General features: G+C 39.2%; 1 long non-coding RNA gene across 2 annotated transcripts in view; it reads left to right on the top strand.

Annotated features, from left to right (window-relative positions):
* LOC122887795 overlaps positions 1-23,069 on the top strand; it is a 118,714-nt gene that overhangs the window by 5,763 nt on the left and 89,882 nt on the right. Inside the window, exons 2-3 of one of the 2 annotated variants that reach the window (XR_006380610.1) lie at positions 7,292-7,388; positions 7,719-7,769. The exons of the other annotated variant lie outside the window; for it this stretch is intronic. This is a non-coding gene — a long non-coding RNA (uncharacterized LOC122887795). The remainder of the gene's footprint in view (positions 1-7,291; positions 7,389-7,718; positions 7,770-23,069) is intronic. 2 annotated transcript variants of the gene reach the window in all.

Below are 23,069 nucleotides of genomic sequence, written 5' to 3'. Positions count from 1 at the left end.
TCCAGTGTGCTTTGCTTTCATTCTGATGGATTTGTGTGTGTGTGTGTGTGTGAGAGCATGCACACAAATGCATCCATCTTTGGGTGTCTGTGTGTGTCTCTTATTTCATATATATATGTATGTGTGTGTGTGTGTATTCCCCTCCCTCAGGGCATTCGGTACTCTCGCCACTCCAGCAGGTATAGAATGCATTTCTCTCTAAATCTCAATGTCACATTCTCTCTTCCTCCACTCCATCTCATCCTCTCTCGACCTCTCTCTCTATCACTACCTTTGCTACTTCACCTTTTATTCCTCCTTGTACCTGCCATTGTTATCTCTCTTCCTTTTTTTTCCTCTCTTTCTAGTCCTTTTTGTGCTTGTTTCTTTTATTTCTCTTAATATACAACAATTCTTCTCTTATGCCTTCATCTTCCCTTCTACTCCCAACTCTTTCTCCCTCTCTCTCTCTCTCTCTCTCTCTCCCTCTCTCTCTCTCTCTCTTTCTCCCAGCATGGCCCTCTGTTCAGCCTTTTTTTTCAACATTGTTATAAATATTGAATGTGTGTTTTGTTCTTTGATCAGTCTGGGTAGAGGGTGATAGACAGGTAGAACTCTGACAGTCTGTACCGAGGCTGTGTCTACACTGTAGCTGCATTCCAAACAGTTAGATTTACGTTTATTTAGGAAAATGCTGGTGCCATTTTATTATTACATTTTGTTCTTGTGAAAAGACAAATGAACAATGAATCTATTTTACTAACAGCTGTTGTCTGATTGTCCACAGCCTGAATAGTTTGTGCCTCTGTGCCATACAAATGCCATTCCAAAAGCTTTAAACTGAAATGAAATTGCTGCATACATATCTGCTGTACCCCTCTAGTGTAATTTCTGGACGTGCAGGGCTCCGCGGTCAAGTTAGCAACAATAACCAGTCTGCTGGTTGAAATTCCTGTGTTTGTTTGAACCATCCCCCACCCCTGTATGTGAACTTTTGCACTCTTTAAACTACATCACCTGACTTTGAACATGGGCGCGTCCAGAAATGATGCTAGAGGGGAACTTACGGAGTCATATTTTGAAGCGGAGGGACACTGACCAAGCCTCAGTATTTGACGACTTGGGGGTGAGATCGGTGAGATACTTTGTCGTTCTCTTCAGTGTAACACTGGCACTCCAGCAGCCTGCCAGACACGACACACCCCTCCAGCTGGCTGAGACAAAAAGGAGCATTTCTAATTTTCCCCCAAAGACCTTTTTTATTCCTTTTATTAATAAAAAATATATATTACCAATACATTTAAAAACATGTTGACATTATTTTTCACTACAAAAAGGGATGACTAAATGTGATTTCAGTTGGACTTTGAAAACACATAATAAGAGACATAGCCTACTGTTGCATTCTATGACCTATTCCTAGTGAACATGGCCGGTTGTTGTTGGTAGAATCTCTGCCCCTTTAAGGAAGAGACTTTGTTTGTGCCTTGTGCCATTTCTGACTGGCGGTACTTTGGTTTGCACAGGAAAGTTTATAAGCTAGCTGTGGTTTACTTCAGTCCTTAAAGAACTAACTCTTTGTCCTCTGTTATATTTATATATTAGTAAATTGTTTTCTGAATTGAATGAAGCGCTACATTTATGTACCACCCTCCTCAAAATGTAAATAGAAAAAGTATTTGACATTACAACATTTCAAAACCTATTACTCCATGTTCTCCTGTATGACTGTGTCTGAATAAGGAAAAACATGTTAATTCAGAGGTAAATTAATGTAAAATGCATTGCAATTGGATTGGCCAGACTACTTCTGAAGATGGTCTGGCTCACATTGTTGGTCGAAAGTCACCTAACTCTGAAAACCCTGCAAAAAGCTAAGGTGACCCCTTCCTCTGCAAAGGAAAAATATGTAGAACACATAGCACCATTGCCTCCCTTGACCAAGGCGCAAGTCTGCCAGCTTTGCCTACACGCTTTGCATATCTGATCACAATGTGAGCAGAATAGCGATAAGAATCCTTATCAATACCAGATGTAAATGCAAAGGCCTATTGATTAGTTGTCATTATCCAAATAAGGTATCCAGAAAACGATTGCATGTTAATACCACATGTAAAAGGGGTATTAACTAGCATTAAGACCACAGAAGTAGAGCATGTACGTCATGCTGAGATAAAGTTAGTTACCAAAACTCTCTACAATATACCTGCTACTGGTTTTTTGACTGTTCTGTCCAAAGAAAACAAAACGTAGGTGTGATCGCATGAACCCTGATGTCCTCGGTCTTCCCTCAACAGCTGCCCTGGAGCAAGACTCTGCTCCACAGGCTGAATCTCTGAGGCGTTCACACCACTCTGTTGATAAATAAAGAAAAAAAATCCACAGCATACTGTATATTGGTTTATTCACCCCGGTTCTTCCCCAAGGTCTTTGCAGTGAAATCTTTTGTAGTGTAGACGAGGCCTTTCTATTACCAGCAGAGATGCAGGTGAGAGTCTCTGAGGCTTTAAATAAAGAGGAGTTGAATCAAAATCAGCCACAGCCTCTGGGTTGTATAGCCGCAGGCTCAGTCCTGCAGGGATTTGGAGTGTGTGTTTCCTTGTGGAACCCGTCATGTTGGATGATTGAAGTCCTATACCTGTGTTGAGTTGCTCCCATGAGACTCTAAGTGTGTGTGTCTCCCTAGGTACGTGTGTGTGTGCGCATGTGTGTGTGTGTTTGTGTGCGAGAATGAGGCCAAGGAAATTACTTTTTCTAAAAAATGGCTGATGTTGATTTAACAGGATTATTGTTTTTCCACTGCACACAGTAAATGATAAACATCCAGTCAATATTCAAATGAGTGAATTTCCTTAGCTCTATTAATATTTAATAAACGAACAAACCTTTTGGGACCCCCAGAGGAATTTGCAGGAAACAATGGGTTGAGTACTTGCACATTCTGGAGTGTGACAGTATTTACATATATAAATAACACAAAACTGTGTCTTGCTGCATTTCATATTGTAAGCATGCAAAGAGCTGGTATCTGAAACAAAATCATTTTTCTGAAACTGAGCATTAACATAGCACTGAACATTAATTATGCCCATGGATACATTTATGACTTTTAATGCTTTATATTACTAACAATACATTTTGTTGTGCAATGACCCTGGTCGAGTTGTTCAGAATGTATTTAGCTTTTTTTAATGAATATTGTCGCTCCTAATATAAAGCTCATTATGAAGATGACAACAATTTCATTCAAAAGCAATTTCGGTTACACTTTATTTGGATAGTCTGCCTTCAGATAGTTTATAGAGTATTTGTAACATTTCAATAGTTTATTAGTTGAGATTCAACAATTTAACTGTTTCACAAATAATTCCATTTTCTAGGTTTGGTTAGGTTTAGGCATAAACAACATCTTGGTTAGGGTTATGTTCATAAATTGTCACATATAATCTATTGATAATCTGTTAAACCTCTACAGACAAAGCGAAACAGTCGAAATGTTACAAATACTCTATAAAGTATATGTAGGCGGACTATTCAAATAACGTGTTACCGCAATTTCAAATACTGACCACCATACAGTCATTTCTGTTGGATTTTACTGTTAACTATTATTTTGGTTTTTGCAATCATTCAGTTTTTTGCAGCTGTGAGTAGCTCCTCAATTTCCTTTGTGCATTGCATTGTGGGTAGACAGTGACATTGACATTTTTTAGCATACTTATTTTGTCCTTTTATTCTACATGAATGCATTACACACTAAAAACCTGCTTAAAATTAGTGTGTACTATGGAATTGGGACACAGCTAATGTTTTCAATCCTGTGACCTTGCAAGATGAGGAAGATTTATTATTATTATTATTATTATTATTATTATTATTATCTTCATTAATGTGTAATACATATTCTCCTTACAAATGATCTGAAACTGGAGCAATGGTTGAGTTCTGCCAAAAACTCCAAGAAAGATTCTGCATTCAAAAAACTTTGGTCTGCAAAGTTTTTTTCAGTTCAGGGCAAAAGTTTGCACCCTTCAGCATAGACTATGAAAGTTTAAAAGGAGGAGTGTGTGTAGGTGTGTGTGTGTGTGTGTGAGTTTGTGTTTGTGTGTGTGTAGAGACTCAAGGAGGATTTAATGATAGATACTGAAGTTTAGGATTGTCCCCTGCAGTGCAATATCCTACAACACACACACACACACACACACATACACACTAGGTAGCAGCCATCCCCTGCAGAGCCATATCTTCTTCTGTATCTGACATTCCATGGCTGGATGGGCAGGAAAATACAAATGCACACACACACACACACACACACACACACACACATACCCACACATAGTTGACTTGGGTCTTTTGCAGTGTCATCATCTTCATTCTGAAAACCTGCAATTCTCCACTCTCTCTCTCTTCTCTTTCTCTATATCACACATTCTTTCCCCCCAAAGATCCATTTCTGGAAATAAATGGTAAAGTTTAATGGAAGGATGGCAATCTGACAGAGAATCTGGACCAGATGCTGTAGTCACAGAATAAGGTTCCCTGAAACTTTTGAAAACAGTACTTTCCTCCATCGTACCCTTTGTGAGGAAATAGGTTGACTGCCACCATAGGACCAATCTAATCCTAAGTGCTCTCTAAAATAGCTTTCTACAGGACATGCTGCCTTGAATTTCCAAGTGGATCTGGAACAAAACCTCTGGTTTCCCCTGCAGTGCCCAGTCAGGGCTTTTCACTGGAGGATAAGTTGATACTCACTTCATTGAGTTTCACCTCAGAACTACTCTTATAAACTGTGCTGGCATCTGTCAGTTTTATACCAGGAGACTTTGCAATAACTGTGTGCATACACTGCAAGCTAACAGGATGATGTCTTCACTAATGTTCTATTGTGAACTATTTTAGACAATGGGAGAAGCTGCCACTAGAGTTTGTTTCTGATACCTGTTTCCAATTTAGCAAAATACCCCCTCCACTAAACAGAATTTTTTCTATTGAAGGATCAGTTAACCCATATTACAAATAGACCCATATACACCTAGTGGCATCCAGCCATGCAGATAGTTTTCGTTTTATGAGACCAGTTTCAAAGGTAGCTGGGGTTTCTGCTGCTACTCTGGGGTTGAATAGAACTTTGTTTTTGGTGCTCAAAGAAATGAAAAATCCTACTGGAAAAACTCAACAGCAACGTGTCTTTCCAGAATGAAGTCCTGGCTTCTCTGAATAATTCACAGACCTCACTGAGAACAGTCTTCACACTTTCTTCCAGAGAAACAGTCCTAAAAACAGCTGACAATGAGGTTTGAGGACTATATTCTATAAGTAGGATTAGCAAAACATTACATTACTCATACGGTACTAAATAGCACATATGAAATCTATGTGGAAAAACTTTTTTTTTTAATGCCAATCTTTTGTGTTCAAATTTGAAAAAAAAAAATAGTTTTATAACTTAAACCTGTTAAAAGCTCAAACTGAACAGATTTGACAGCAGACTGAACAGAATTCTGTTTCAATAAGTGAAGTTAATGCTGGGTTAAAATGCTATCGAACACCAGTGGTCTTGTTCTGCTAGTTTAAATAAGAGATACGACACCAGTGGGGAGTAGTGGTGCTACATGTAGAGACAACGCAACTAGTTTGACTACATTCTCCAAGAGCGTTAAGGTAGTTTAGCTATTTTCTAAATGGGGAAAAAAATCTGGGGGAAAAATCTGAAATGATTGGGCTGCATCCCAAAGTCTGTTGTTCCTCCACCAGATTTTGCACCTTCACCTCCCCATCCTCAGATTCAGGAAAGAATCAAACAAGAGGGCTGAGCTGAGTTGTGGAGCAGAGAGAGCAGGACCGGCAGCTGATCTGTCCTGAAGGACAAACAGTCGAGTGCTGGTTCTGCTCACTGTCTGCTCCATTTTAACATTCTACCTCACCAAAACTGCATTGTGGCAAGACAAAATAACAAGAGGTAGCTATATGAGTTATGCTGAGAAAATGGGTGTATTTTCAAGTAAAAATGTCTAGCGAGGGTTTGGACTGGCCCTATTCAGCTCTTACAGGCCGTGTGTGTGTGTGTGTGTGTGTGTGTGTGTGTGTGTGTGTGTGTGTGTGTGTGTGTGTGAGTGTGAAAACCTCTCAGCCAGATTTCTTTCTAGATTTCTTTTCATTACAGGTTTACAGTACTTGTCCATTAGTTATGACTGATGTCTTGCAGGCCTAGTTAGGGCAGAGAAAGACAAGAAACGAGAGCATTCACCTCCAATTACTGTTATCCAGATAAAGTGCTCATGGCACACTAACGAAGCTGGCGCCGTGCCCTTTTAACAAGCTTAAATCAATTAAGACAAAATGATCAATTTACTCCAGTAATTAGCCTGCGCATTAGCGGTTATTACCACGAAACACATTTATTCGTCAGTTCTCTTGCTCTCTTTCTTCACCTCCACCCCCTCTCAAGACCATGCACTTGATTCAAAATGGGAAGTGTGCAATCAGCTAAATTGAATTTAATTGATTAAATAATTAGACAGATTTAAATGAGTCAATTATAGAAGAACAGGCGGATGGGGGGTGTCCCGTGGGTTTCAGGGGTTTATTAATAACAACGGGGATTTTAACGTCTTGGCACCAGGGAAACGTAATCCCTCACCGTCTCTGTAACCCAGAAAAGCTTCGCTCCAATGAGACTCAGTCAGTCAGTCAGTCAGTCAGTCAGTCAGTCAGAAAAAAACTCAACACAGTGTCTAAGTCTACACTGAGGACAAAGAAAAGTATAAAACTCAATGGGACCATGGTGGTGTCTCTTTTATCACACTGACTAAACTTCTTCACAGTGTAAATATTAATATTTTTATTTATTACTTGATAGCCATCCATAGATTTAGAATGGTGATGCCTAGTACAGTATTTCTCATTTTTTAAAGTGATACTCCAATCAAACTAAAAGTTTTCAGGGGGAAAATAGTATCACAACATCCACAGAAACCTTTAAACCCTGTATAATGTATGTATGTATGTTGCATAATTCATGTCTTTACTTCACATCGGCATGTTGAGTAGAGCAGTAGGCAAATTATCATACACTTACTCAAAAGCTCACTTTTCTATTCAGGGAAATGTCCTCTGTTGCACCCAATAGTGTGACATGACCTGTAATGTCAGGCATTCTGTCATCCATCTCATTGACTGTCACATTGCATTGACTGCCTCTCATTTTAGTCATGACCCATTTCATTTTTTTAGGCCTCTAACTTAATATAAAACCTTAGCTTTTGGCTGACATTGCAGCTGATGTAATATTTTCACATTTTTTCAGGTCCTTAACCCCTGTCTGCAGTGCCCCCTGGTGTGTGGACACCGGCGTTTACAATTTGTTTAGATGTGAAACAAGTTGCTCATTAACCAAAACTAAGGTCTGTATATTTGTTGTGGGTTTTTATTGGAAACAAATATAATATGTGGTATTAGCACTCACCTTTTGCTCATTCTCATTCTGTGTGTACTAGTAAACCGTAGTGTGTGTTGTAGCTGTAAGCTAGCTGTTGTTTTGTTTCTGTTGCACTGTTAGCACTTGTTTATTTATGCATAGCACAGTCTATCGAGTAAGGCATCACACAGTGCTAACATATAGCTGCTTGTTTTTAGAAGGACACATTTTATTTGGCTTTACTGACCGTTTTCCCGTGTGATTTCCAGTGTTGGTTATGGTGCTGCAGTGTGACTGAATTTGCTGTGTCGTTCAGTGCCACAGGTGGAGGCTGTTGAAAAGAGGCCTGATGGATGTTTTCCTGTGTGTGAGTAAAACAACTTTTGTCTTACGGGCTTGTTACCATTTGTTGGAACTTTTCCTTTATATTAATTCCAAATCTGTGTTTATTGCTTTGGTTGTGATGGAACATTTTCTAGGGGAATCAATTAAGTTTATTGCTTTCATTCTGTAAGAGATTATCATGGATGATGTATGTGTGTGATTTGACATGAGGTAATCTAGCCCCCCCCGCCAAAGGTGTACCTTTGCCCTAAAATTTTAACAATATTAACACGTTCAGAGGGATGAATGTGTGCAACTGTTTTTAGTTAACTTTCCCTGGATGAAAAACTACTTTAAAAACAAAACAAAAAAAGGTTTCAAAACTTGTTTCCATTCCATTGATTCTTTGGTTTTTCTTTTTTTTTACTCAGACGGCTCATACTGTTTTCTCCTCTCTCAGATTGATTACAGTCTCCAGTAATGAGACAGCAGGGTTTAGAGTTTTTCTCATCACAAAGGGACAAGCTAAAAAATATGAAGGACACCTTCAATCAGTCACTCATATGGACTGTGTCAGTTTGAATAACTACAGAGCAATCTGGTAAATATGGGAGGCTGGCTGCAGTAATGGTAACCGATTGATGTTTGAAGTGGCTATGAAACAGTCCTGCTGCCAGATGTGAAAGGTGAACTTAAAAATTACTCTCAAACTCTTTCGGGTTCAGCCTGAATTACTAAATGGGTATGCAATGCCAAGGTGCATCCCATCCATACTAATTGAGACATCACAAATTTGTTCAAAATCTTCCATCAACTAATTACAGGTGACGTGCAGACCGCGATGGCTAAGCGATGTATCAAATCTTAAAGTGATACTCCACCGAGAACCTATGATTTGAGTGTCAAACAACCCTTGCAAGGTAGAAAGGTAGCTCAGAAACTTTGCAGTTTGTAAAATGCTTCTTTGCAAAGCATGGCAGCTGTAGTCAGCGTGGATTTACAACAGTTATAATAGATTCAAACTTCTTAGTCCATTTCTATGCTTGCTTTAGGACTTTCCAAATGCTCATATTTTTGCTAAACACACAGTTTCCATTTGTTGTTAGCACGGTTAGCTGTTTAGCTTTGTTGCACGCAACTGCAAGGTTTCCCGCAGTGGTTTAGAGTGGAAGTGGTGGTTAGAGTGGTGGTCTGAGATTCAACCTGCCAACGATCTATCACAGTGTATTAACACCATGGTCAAGCCAATCATATGCTAATCAGATACTTAACAGTGATGAGGGAGGTGCAGCCAGAAAACAATAGGCCTGATTACTGATTACTGGGCCATCATGGAAACCAAAGAAGGGCAGTTTCAGGTGAAACTAGGCAGGTTAAACAGCAGAAACTCAGGAAGACTCCTTCCTGGTGGAAGGACAGCTGGTGATGATTATTGATATTGATAGTGATCATGTTCGGATGTTTGAAGAAAAACACACTGTACCACTCAGCGTTTACCACTTTGTTTAACCAATTTTCTGGTGGAATCCATGTTTGCTTGATATGTTTTTGATTCTCAAAAAGTTTCAGTGGAGTACACCTTTGGGAGTTGAATTGAATTACTCAAAACAGTGAGTGGGCTGTCCATACAGAAAATGCTGGACACTTTTACCTTTTTGGTTCCCTTTGGTATAAAGCATCAAAATCAAATTGATAATATACTACAGAATATTTTATGGGTATTACCCAAATCTTTTCAACTCTGTTTTTCTTATTGGGGTGGTGTATGAGCTTGTTTCCGGTTCCATTTTAAATGTTTGTTAATTAGTGAGGAGAATGTGTTGTCCACCATACTGGAAAAGCTTTGTTGTATGTAGTTTTTTCTTTCCTTTTTTTTTTTTTTTTAGTGGCTGCCCTCTAAAAGAAAATATAATATTGCATTTATAGTTGGCACACACATTTCCTGCTTTCCTATGTAGCATGATTAAGTGTTGATGCCTTTTATTAGTTTTTTAAAACACAGAATCAACTCGGATACTGATATTCTGTCATGTCAGTGTCAAGGTCTTGTGGGTATTTTGAGTCAGACTTGTCTTGGTCCCAGCCACTGGTCTCACTGTGTTATTAGTGCCTTTCCTTTTTTTCCACACTCTGGTCCCTTAAACCAAACAGTCCTCTCACATGTTTACCTACTGTATCCATTGACTAGTATGAATATCTCATATTCGTGACTTCAAATGACCACAGACACCAGACATTGCTCAGTGATAAGCAGTCTTGGGCAAATACAACTGCTATTCAACCAACAGTTGTACTGCCTGTCTTGGTCCTTAGATCCCAGTAGAAAAACCAACTTCAGTGGAAAAAAGCAATTCAGGAGTGTTTTTGATACTGTTTCAAGTACAGTTTACACACAGGAGTATTAACAAAACAGTCTGGCACAGCCAAGTTGAAAGATTAAATTAAACAGGCGCTATGTTTAAACCTGGTCCCGGGGGCAGCAGCGCATCTCACAACAAGCGCCATATAAGGGCATGCTAAACATGGAGCAACATATTCATGCTGCATACCCACGTAACAGGAAGGAGCTGGCCAAAACCGGATGCCAACCATTTTTACCTAAATGAACCCCAAGTCAAACAGCAAACAACTTACTGAGCGTGTAGCAAAAAACATTCTCTGCCTGTCTGTTTGAAAAGATCGCTATTAATATCTTTCATTTCACGTTATCAACACAAACAGCCCCTCAAATGAACGCTGAGCCTCCAGAGATTCCAACAGTGTAGATCACTATATGACCAAAGCTCACTGCATAGCCATAGAAGAAATACAAAAACTTAAAAATTTAGGTTCGTACATTTACAACTACGTGTCTTACCTTTGCTGTTTTTGTAATTTGTTTGATCGCCTAAATGCAAAAGTAATCACTTCTCCAATGTCCCTGTGCCATCTTGAATCCATTTTAGCTGGCTTGTATACATTTACCTGCTGTTAGAATGCATTCATTCTATGATTATTTCTGCTACACGTTGTTCAAACACACTTTGCGCAGACATTCAGCACCTTGTCTGTGCACTTCCCACGAACATCATTCCAGCAGTTCAGGCATTTACAGAATGCTCTCTTCTGCTCCTGTGATGTGCGTCCATGAGCGGTGGCTCTTTTGATGCCATCCACTCAGCGTGGTTGTAGATGTTGTAGTTATTTTCACAGTCTGAATTTAAATGCAGCATACAATTTAGAAAAAAAACGGTTCACTATTGCAGCATTGTTATAGGCCTACATAATAATAAAAATAATGTAGAATAAGAATCTATGGTATTCTTCCTGCTTTTTTGTTTCGGACTGGCATGCATCCAAACAATTACTTATACAACAAAACATATATATATATATTGAAAAGAAACAATTCGTATCAATTTCAAAATAGTAGATCTTTACCCAATGAAAGTTGGAGTCCAAAACTCCTACTCTCCTCAGGTCAAAAAACACATAATGAGGGAGCTGCACACCACCTGAAAGGACTGCAAAACACACCTGTGTCAGAAGGAAAGACTTCTTTAGACTAAGTCTATTTCATAAATGTTTATAGGCTACATTTGATAATTTTAGTATAATAGTTTTGCCTCACTTTTCAAGAAGGCCGTCAGAATCAACCCAGGACACGTCACTCAGTCCTGAAACCTCCCCACCATTCCTTCACTCAGTGCTTTGAGCAAGGCTAATGCCTGCATTCATAACTCTCTTTCTCTTATCCAAAATGGTGGTTAGCCTATGACTTGACACAGCTGTATCACGCACGGTAGTTGACAAAAGGCCAATTGTGTTTGTCTAAACGCGTGAAATTAATAGGACTTTGTCCATTTATGTGCCTGTATAGCATGGAGCACTTCAGTCATATATGAATATTTATCAGTATTCATTGTGTTTACTATACTTCAATGTTTTTGGGACATGTGGAATGTGGAAATAGTGTTTTTGAAGTAAAAGTCCCAGTAAACAGGGAAAAAGTAAACAGTAAACATGGCCAAAACATGGAGACCGCCTGAGTATATCTTTATAAATTGTATCATAAATGTTGTATTTTAGTGTATTTTCATCACATTTACAGTTACAGTTGTAATCAAGGAGTATGAGAAGACATTCAGCTGCATGGGGACATGGTTACAGTGGTGATATTGCCTGGAAATTTTGATTTTACACTTTATTGCATCTCCATTTATTCTGGAATGGTAATAGAAATAGGTTTACTTATTCTGGATTCATATTCTTTAGCTTATTATCTATCAAAGGAGATCAGATATATGCATATAGGCATGAGGAGCTATTGCTGATTCATTTTGGGTATGTTATTTTAGGTGTTCTTTCCTAGAAATAGGGCTACGGTTTAAGAATTGAAGGCTTTTTGTGTCTAAATAAAATGAAGTGCATCAAGCCAGTGTTTTAGTTTTCTAGCATTTTTGGCAAATATTTTTTTATTTAAAACAGTATTAAATTATATACAATGACCATGGCTGATTTACATTTTATTTTATTTTTTTACATAGGGAAAAAAAACACACAAATTATACACACAAGGGGAAAAATAAAGATAAAATAAATTAAAAAATATACAGAACCCCAAAAACCCAAACACACCAACATTCACACACCCCCTCACGACTCATATACATATGAAGAGTGCACATACACATAACAGAATTTAACAAACCAGCTTTTAGTCCGGCAGGACCTGCAAGTCTATGAAGTATGATTAAAAAAATAAAAGGTTGCCATATTGAGCCACTGTGAAACAGAGGGAGGGTTAGGAGATTTCCAGTGTAGGAGTAGGCAACGTCTGGCTAGTAAAGATGTGAAATTAATAATTTCTTTTTGCACAGACTCATCTGACTCATCCGGGGTCCTAAAGATGTTAATCAATGGACAGGGTTGTATTGTATTCCCATTATGGTAGAGATTATATTAAAATAGCCAGACTAAAAATTACGTAACTATGGGCAGAAGAAAAACATATGGTTCAAATGACAATGTGGGTTCAAACATCGATAACATTTATCCTCCAGAGTAAATTTCAGAGTCAATTTGTATACCTTTGTTATGCCACACTGAAAAAGTGGAATCCAAATATGAGGGAAGAAACAGGTGATTGTTACATAATGGACCTAAATGAGATGCAGCTACAAATTTGAAATGTTCCCTAAATTGATACCAAACTTTTAAAGTATTGAGCACAACAGGATTTTTGATATAAATTGAAATATTGGTTGGGAGTAGGCCTGTCATGATAACTACTTTGTTGGACGATATATTGTTACAATAAACAATTATATTGACATAAACAATAATATTGACATTTTAAGGGCATTCATTTGCATAAAGCATATGGTTTGTCAGTTGCAGTAAGGGAGAGATAAGGTAGATAGAGAAATTATAAATAATAAATAATCACAAACTCACTACAGGGACATTGGTTATTTGAAACAAAAAGTTTTTTTTTTAAATCTATTAGGGGAGGGAGAAGATCAAACTAACTATTTAAATATTTACAAGATCAAACGAACTATTTACATATTTACAAGCTATAGGAACACTCTAATCCAGAGATCCGGAGAGAAAGAGTGAGAGAGAAGCTCAAACCTGTCTGCCCCACATGCCACACCTACACGCACCACAGTGCAAAAGGAGAAGGAGAGATGATACCCCGGCGCTGTTGGCAGAAGAGCCGATGACTGCGATTACTCTGAGCAGCGTGCATGGGAATTAATTATAATATATTTGAATATATTTCTCGCCTTTATGATGGTCTGAACAGGTCGCTAAATTTGTCGCTAGTCTCTAGTTGGCAACACTGTCTGTGTGTGTGTGTGTGTGTGTGTGTGTGTGTGTGTGTGTGTGTAGGAGCTGCCTGAGCCCCGCCCACGGTGAAACTCCACACAGAGAGCTGTTTATTCTGGCATCATGTTGGCTGAAATGTTGGTGACATTCTTATGTAAACAAACACGCATGTAAACACAACAGGCAATATATTATTAAGTATTCTAATATCTGATCATGCACCAGTGTTTCTAGATATTCAATTATCGAAATAAATCTACTCCCCCCTTTGGAGATTGTTGGCAGATAAAACATTTTATGAATTAGTTTCAGATTGTATTGATGAGTTTCTCTCAAGTGAATCTACATCTTATTCATTACTTTAGGAGTCGCTGAGAGCTTTTCTATTCTAATAAAAAAATGCAGTACCAGGCTTACGGAACTTACATCTGCTATTAGTGGCCTCGATGAAGAATGCGCGTCCGATCTCTCTCCAGAACAATTTCAGAGACTGGTAGAAAAAAGAAACTTCACTTGAAGATTAAGACACTTCTGAAATAGTTCTGGAGAGGGATCTGATGCGTATTCTTCATCGAGGCCACTAATAGCAGATGTAAGTTCCGACATTGAAAATTTGTCTGCGACAGTAAAATCGCTCAAAATTTCGTTTGTTGGAAGGCCAGAAAGGTAGCCTCCTGAGGGCAAAACCTTGTCTGACACAGGACTTTCACCTAGGAGACCGCTGTTCATGTCCCATGTAAAACCAAAAGTCAATGTTGACTTATTATTTTAACCCAAACCATGATCTTTCCTAAACCTAACCAAGTAGTTTTGGTGCCTAAACCTAACCAAACTGCGACAGTTTAACAATGTTAAAGGCTTTCTGGCAGAATGTCTTGAGGACAAACTTCTCCCATGTGTGGATTTTTAGAGCAATGGCCTTTTTTTTTTGGACTACTGGTGTTTCGGAGTAATGGGCCGTCAGAATAATATGCAGTCCCCTTGTTTCTGGGGGCCGGGTCTCACTTTATAACTTTATTCAGTGATTTTGGTGGAACTAGATAATATTTTATGGAGAAAATATTTTCTGGTTTTCCCTTTGATGTCCTCCGGCTGCTCTGCCTCAACTCTCTGTGATTTATGGAGTTTCCTGATGGACAGATAGCTTTACTTGTTGCTAAACTAACCACTAACTGCTGCTAACTTTAGCTACTGTTAGCTAGTTAGCTCAGTTAGCCTTGCAGCTAGCGGTCCTATTAGCTGATTCAGCCTTGAATGGGAGCTTGGAGCACCAGGGGAGTGTTGGTGTTTACACCTCTAGCACAGGAGCTTTGGACCACTGAGAGGAGGAGGTTTTCAGCCCTGGGGTGGGGGGGGACCCAGCAAGGAATTCTGGCTGGGAGCAACGCCAGAATGGGCATCAGAACCGGAGCCAGGCAAGCAGGCAGTGGAACCGGGCTCAGCAGCCCCCTAGTGAACACGGCCGAACCACATGGAGATCCTCATATCCCCGGTATTGATCTGTTGAACCTCTCTTGCATGCCGTAAAACATTTGCACAGTCACTGTAGTTATGGAACCTGGCAACGATGGATAGTGGCACTCACCAGGTCTCATATTCTGCTGGGCCTTAAAAGCATCCTTAGGCAGGGTAGCGACAACGGTGGTATTGATGACCGTTCTCAGGAACCCCCACTAATCTGATGTTTTTGAGGCATGATCTGGATTCAAGGTCCTCACACTTCTTTTCCAACTTAGAAAACTCAGCAGCTAAATGCTTGATCTGGATCTTCAGCTCAACAATGTTGACCGTACAGGCAGAAAGCGACTCCTCCATTTCCCTTGCCACTTCACTTGGCATCCAAAGCAGCTTTTTTCATTCCCGAGTTGTGTTTTCACTGATTGTAGGTCATCTATGATTGTGGACAAATCATCCCCCAATGTCGCTTGGAGTTCGACGAGGTAGAGCCATGGAGTGGAGTCGAGGTACCTGTAACTAGTGTGAACTAGGCCTCTGTTGTTGGGCTGTAATCAGTCTTTGACTAACAATGTGAGCACTGTGTTTAAAAAAAGGGAGTGGAATGAAGGAAGTGCTACATCCATCCCTGGATACACAGAGGGGATAGTTTTGTTCAAGAGTGAATACAGACTCCTCTCTGAATGTCAGAAGATATTTTTCACAGCTTTTGGACTGTCCAAACAGAACTTATGAGAGACTATACTTTGTCGTAACCCTCTGTGCTTTATGTACAATGGTCTGTGTGTGTGTGTGTGTGTGTGTGTGTGTGTGTGTGTGTGTGTGTGTGTGTGTGTGTGTGTGTGTGACCCTCTCTGCTTTGTGTACAGTGATCTATAAGCTGCTGTCTAAATTAGTGAGAGCTCAGCAGGGAGGGCACAGTAGACATCCTTTGATCCTTTGAAAGTAAGACAGAGAAAGGTTTGGAGTCAAAGCTATTATGGAACAAAGTATTTCTCCTTTTCTCTAAGAGTTTTCAAACACACACAAAAACACACAATTGTACTTGATTTTCAGCCTCTGGGATACAGCTCACATTTATCCGTAGGCATGCAGATGAGTGCACAGAAAACACACACATTCTGGGGCTGTTAAGGTCTTTAAACACACACACACACACACACACAGAAAAACACAAACAATCTTCTCTTCTGCCATCCTGGGGTTATGTCAGTCTTTGATGTGTGAGGAGGGAGTTATTACAGTTGGGAGTGTCAAAGCTACTAACAGGTGAGGTGTGTTTTGTGTGTTCACACAATGCCTATAGTCTGAATGTGTGTGTCTGTGAGTGAGTGTCTGTGAGTGAGTGTCTGTGAGTGAGTGTGTGTGTGTGTGTGTGTGTGTGTGTGTGTGTGCCTTCTGTCTACACTACTCTGTAAATTGTGCATGACTGAAAGATCCACAGTGCACCCACTCTGTGTTGGTGAGTGTGTATGTGCACTTTGTGACTTCTGTGTGTGATTTTTATGTGTATGTTTTATGAAGGAATTAGAAGCCACAAAGTAACATCCAGACCAGCAAGTTTTTTTTCTAATCTATAAAACCTACTGACAGAGAATAAAAGAGAGACAATCAGTGGCGGTTTCTCTCCGAGGCCAAAGGAAGCCTGGCCTCCCCATAAAAATATTCTAATAAAGAAAACAAAATGTATTATTCCCACAGCTGTGTCTTTTACTGAGTTTTGCCATTTACCTTGTTATCAAAACATTTCACGTATTATCATATTTTTCTTCTTTAGCTGGTGTAGCGAGCAAAACAGCACCCCTCTGCGTGCAATATAATGTGTAGTTGATGTCCTCTCCTCTGTCTAGTGGTCAGTGAAATGCTACTATTGCTCAGAGGAGGCCAGTTTTAAAGTCCGTTCTTTGGCTAAAACTTTTTGGTTTTTTTAATCAGCTTGAGGCCAGGCTTGACCGAGCTCAACACTGACTGGTCAATTCATTGTTAAAAAAACAAAACAAGGGAGACCAGGTTCAACCTGGCTTTTCACTAATCAAATCACACTGTCATCATAAAAAAAAAACTGCCTGCAATGAGTCTCCAACCAGCTAGCCTACTACACGTAGTGCCGATGGAACCAGTTAGCAAGTTAGCAAAATGGATGGAGATGGGGACCTCGAGTTTCTCATAAAAATGACTTTACTAAGCTTGCTTTTGAGCTGCAACTGAAGTGAAGTGATTGTTGCTGTTCCAGGAGCAGGCATTCTGGGACCACAACGAGTCAGCTAGCAGCTCTGGCAACAAGGGGAACTTTGTGGAGGTAGTGCAAGCTTTTGTTGAGTTTGATACAACATTAGTGGAACACCTACCATCAGTTACTGCATTTACGGGTATGTCAAAGTCAATTCAGAATACGATCATAGAAAGCACTGCTCATGTTATTCAGGAAGAAATAAACACAGCGGCCTTCATAGCTGTCAAAGTGGATGACACCACAGACATATCTTGCAAGTGTCAATTGACATAATAATCCGCTATGTTAACGAAAAGGGCGTGATATGCAAGTGGTTTCTTGGTTTCTTTGACATTAGCCTTGACAGAGATGCTGAAGCCATAGCTATTGTGGTGATGAGGGCAAATACAAACTACAATCCTAAAATGAATCTCATTTGTTAAACATATGATGGAGCGAGCAGCATGAGTTGGCAAAGAGGCGGGATTCAGGCACTCGCCAAGGAGAAATGTCCATATGCATTGTTTATTCACTATCACCCACACAAGCTGAGTTTAGTTTTGGTTCAGGGGACAAGCAACATTCAGGAATCAAAGCTCTTCTTTGCCTCTCGACTGCTTCTACATCTTCAGCTGTTCAAGTAAATGGACAGTACTACTCACTGAGGTGGACAATAGTATCAGAGTAGCTGGTGGGAGCACCACATGGTGGAACTTTAAAAGCCGGGCCGTGCATGCTGTACATGAGGGACGTAAATCACTGATTATTGCTTCTGACCAGATCACGACTGAGTCTGGATGGGATAAGGATGCAATTGCACAGAGCTCTGCCCTGAAAAAGAAGTTGAATGACTTTGATTTCATTTTCATTTTTAACCACTGTTCCAAGTAGAATCAAATGCTTTTAGAGCTACCCGCAGTAGTGAAACATTCAACCTGCTATGCAAGAAGACGGTGCAGACTGTTGTTGTTACCAAACGAGCAACACAATCGTAGTTGTCGGGCCTGGGTAGATTTTGAGCTAGGAGTCTGTACGGATGGCGACCTAGAGGACACGGGCCCTGTGGATCTCTCGGCTGGTTGAGACCTACCCACTTTTTGATGAACAGAGACGAACTGCAGGTCATTTACCTTGTGCCCTCTTTCACAAGCCACCAGCTGAGCTATTGGAAATGCTCATAAAAGATGAACTGACCACTGCCTTATCTGAGGTTTGCAAGCTGCTGAGGCTGATGCTCACCATACCTGCTACAAGCACATCGGCAGAGAGGTCTTTTTCCTGCCTGAAAATGATTAAAACCTACCTAAGAAATACCTGTGGACAGGAGATTATTGGCCAATTGGCGAAGATATCAATGGCGAAGATATCAATGGCGAAGATATCAATGGAATCCTCTGTCATATAGCTCTCCACGAGACTTCAGGTCTTGTGTTACAGAGTCACTGAGCATTTCACCACAATGAGGGATAGGAGAATGTACTTCCTCTACATTTAGAGGTGAGCACAAAAAAAATTTATTCTTGACGTGCACAGGCTACTCTCCCTGTCTCCCTCTCGCTTCAGCTCCACGGACAGCGACGTGGCCCGCCTGGGACTTTGTTTTGATAATGTGGGTTGTTACATATTTTCTTGTTATATGATCCATCTAATGTTTTAGTCATTGTTATTTTGCAAAAGGTTATATACATCGTTTTATATATATTATGGGGGGAGTATGATCATTTAGTTGTTGTCACAGAAATGGCATTCACTCTTTTCATATGCAGTCCAAAGTCTTTACTAGTGTCACCTACTGGCCTATTAGCAATCTAAGCATTACAGCAACATACCGCAGTAGCACTGTTAATATGCAATTAATTGTGTTATTTATATGCAGGGGTGTGTCTGAAACCATTCAGTTATGTGTTTATTCTTTAGATGATGGGAAGAAACTCAGATGCAGCGTCATGTTTCATCGTGTATAGATCTAGTGTGTGATTGTGCGTGCATCTTTAAGTGCGAACGGCATTGTTGTTTTCTTGCGAGATGTCCCCTCATAGGAGTATGCACATAATTCCTCTGTTACTAATAAGCTGTGCTTATGGTTGTGAGAAGTTTGCAGGTGTTGTTGTATTTAGAGAGAAAATAAATCGCACCACTTGGTGTTTTGTAGACCTCAAAAGCCTTGTAAATGCTATTGGTCCCGACAAATGGGATACAAGCGCAATTGAGAAGCATAACCCCAGTAATGGCACTCTTTCATTCTGGTTGAAAGCAAGTAACTATGATATCCCCATGTGATCATATGGAAATTTTATCTCCATATGACTGCCATCATAAGGGTGATAGGATCTCCAAATCTAGCTGACTGGCTTCCTTGGTAATATGTACCACGTACCACCACTGGAGACAGTAGAAAATTGCTGTACCAGCATCTGTGGGATCCAAAGTGATGTACATTTTTCATTTATGTGTGTGTGAGGGAAATTATTGAAAATAATTCCAAAAAGTAATGTGAAAAAATGATTTTACTAGCGGCAGCAGTACACACATGTAAACAGACACTCAGTGTGGTTAAAAGCTGTGTAAAGGAAAAGACCATGTCAACACGTGTTTTTGAAATGTAACATTTATCCATTTTTGTGAAACCCTCCCTTCAAGCTTTAAGGTTAATTTATTCATCATTATACAACACAGGGTTGTACAACGAAATGCAAGCTGTAGTCCCTTCATGCTACACACAAAACACACACACACACACACACACACAAACACAAAAAAACAGAAAAGTATTATTTATGGTGGAGTGTAGAGGATGAATTGAGGAGTCTCACAGCTTGAAAGAAGTTACTCTGTAGTCTGGTGGGACAGCAGTGGATGCTTCTGTATCGCTTGCCAGATGGCAACATATGGTTGGGGTGGGTATTGTCTTTTAGCATCCTTGGGCTCTGCACTAGCATCTCAGCTATCACTGATGCTGGGAAGATGAGTACCAATGATGTTCTGGGCAGTTTTGATCACCCGCTGCAGAGCCCTCCTGTCCTGGGCCATGCACATCCTATGTCAGGATAAGAAATACAGTCATTTCTGAGCTTTCTTTACCAGGATAGAAATGTGTGATGACTATGACAGGTTCTCTGATTCCCAAGAACCTAAAACTGTTCACCTGCTTTTCTAAAATCAACGATCCGCTTCTTGGTTTTGTTGACATTGAGCAGTAGGTTGTCATCCATACAGTATGTGCATTTTCTCTGTGTATCGATTAGAGTAATGTTCACTTCCACAATGACCATGTGCAAAAGAAGCAGCACTGTCGTGACATCAGCGTCCTGGCTCTGGAGATTGCCAGTCAGTCCACCATTAGTATAGACTGAAATAGTTCAATAACAATTGGATATTAGATTGCGATGAAATTTGGTACAGACATTCATGTTCCCCACAGGATGAATTCCCTTAACCTTGCATCTAGAGCCAGCATCAGATCAAAACTTCAATTTGTCCAGTACTTTGATTTATGATCTACACCTATGAAACTAATGACATTCCCATTAGCCTCAGCTGTGCTTTGTGTTTAGTGCTAATTAGCAAATGTTGGCATGCTAGCACACTAAACCAAGATGCTAAATATGATAAACATTGCCTGCATTGCCTACATAAGCATGTTAACATTGTAATTGTCAGTCTGTTGCCATGCTGATACAAGCATTTAACTCAAAGCACTGTTGTACCAAAAACAACATCACAGAGCCACTAACCTGGCTGTTGATGCTTAGTTTTGTTAAATAGGAAACAAATGTGAAATGAGTCTGAATACAGTTTAAAACAACATTTTGAATTCCTACAATAAAATATATCATTTTCTTTCATTTTGGTGACATAATTTCACACATTCACTTGTATACCTTATCCATCCCAAATAGACAAACATGTAGAACACGTAAACAAACTCATTCTCAGCCACAGATGGTCAGTCAATCTTCTTCAACTAAAACAGTCATTCTCATTGATGTCACAGTCACAGTCATTGATGAGCTTGTGTCATTTGCATGATGTATTTAAAATGAAATGGAAAGCTTCTGCATCAGCAGTCAGACATTTAACTTAAATAGTGACTTTGGAATAAATTATCTCTTTAATGCTTTCCCTATTTACAGTCATGGCATGCCGATTTCTTTAATGGAAAAGTTGGCTAGGGAAAATGGGAGAGAGAAAGTTTAGTGAGACATTTTAATCAGGTTTTTTTGTGTCATTAAGAACAAAACATTGGGTACATTTATAAAATGAAATGATAGGTGTTAAAATAACTGAACAAATAAATGCATTTTCCACACCACACCATTTTTAGTCATTAAAAACACAGGAAAAGGCTCTCTATGACAGTGTAGTGTGACTTGAGTAGAATTAAGATTAAAGAGATATATTTATAAAGGCTTTTCAGCAGCAAAGTTGAGGTACAGAGTGAGACAAGAAGGTAAATCCAGAGATACATGCAGAAATATAAAAGGCTTTGAAAATGCATTAAAACACTCTGAGTGGTAAATATGTTTATATTTAACAATTTGGCAAAAACATCAGCAAGTCAGGTTTTGGTGTTTTGGTCCCTCAAATCAAAGAAGAAAAGCAAAGAACAGAAGAAAAAGAAATCAAGTCTTCTTTCTAAAGCCACATTTTTTTCAAGAATTCAAGTCATACAGGATGAAGTTCATCACAGAAGAGGCAGAGAGATTATTTCTCCACCAACCGTAAATTCAATAGACCGGAATGCATTGCTCTTAAAAGACATGTTTTTTGAGTATGAGATGAAAGTCACTGTAATTACTAACTGAAGTAAAGTAGAAGGGGAAGGTTACTGTAAGACAAAAGTCAAGTACAATATAACTGAAATGATTCTGCTAACTTCTGAAGCATTGAGGCATCTAATGTCAGAACTTGCATGCTGCGATGTAGATTACCAGGAAAAGATAAATACACAAAGACAGCATAATTTAAAAACAGTTTCAAAGTTAGCTCATACACATTGCAAGATAATTATGTTGTCAGTAATCACTATTGTATTGTACATTATATTGATTTAATTTTGTAATATATTTCAAGATTTAGTAAAATGTATATTATTTAGATTTTATATCATACTACTGTATATATTACATATTCTTATTTTTTTTTATTTTGGTTTCTTACTTGCTTACTGATTTCAGAGACCTGAAAATGTTCAGGACTCTGTCGGTTGTAATTTAAAATGGTTGATACTATGACATCACATCAGTTCAGGCTGACTGTCCTCACATTAACCACTTGTCCATGCAGAACCCTACAGAAGTGAATATTAAACATTCAACATGGAAATTACAAATCACTCTATCGATTCAAATTGTTTTGTTCATAGTCACATAGTCAAGATTAATAGTTAATATTACTATAGTGTCTTTTTTGAGTTAAGCAATTGGATCACTGTTTAGAATTCCAAGATATTATGACACTGTTTTTGACTCTCTTCAGTTCAGTATTAAGGATTCTAAGTAAGTTTAGTTGTGTGAATCAACAGATGATGGTCCTGGTCCTCCAGAGCAAAAAGCTGCTGATTTGGTCATGACACTGATTTTGTATATTCAGTTCAGCTTGAGGATTCGGTGGTAATTCATTGTTTGTTCAAATACTGAACACCTCTATTAAGCATATATTTAATAGCACACACTCAAGATCATATTCTTCACAAAACATTTGTTAAGCACCCCATTTTTTGCATTTATGGGATGTTCTTAGGTCTACCAGAATTGGATTTAGACATTTAGTTTCTGGGTCTCTTTCTCTCCAACACACACACACACACACACACACAAACACCAGTCATCCTCCTCCATGGAATACCTCTCAATGTCTTTC

This window comes from Siniperca chuatsi, linkage group LG2, assembly GCF_020085105.1.
Source record: "Siniperca chuatsi isolate FFG_IHB_CAS linkage group LG2, ASM2008510v1, whole genome shotgun sequence".
NCBI classification, from domain to species: Eukaryota; Metazoa; Chordata; class Actinopteri; order Centrarchiformes; family Sinipercidae; genus Siniperca; species Siniperca chuatsi.
The sequence above is the reverse complement of the archived record's forward strand: the minus strand, read 5'-3'. Positions and strand labels throughout refer to the sequence as shown.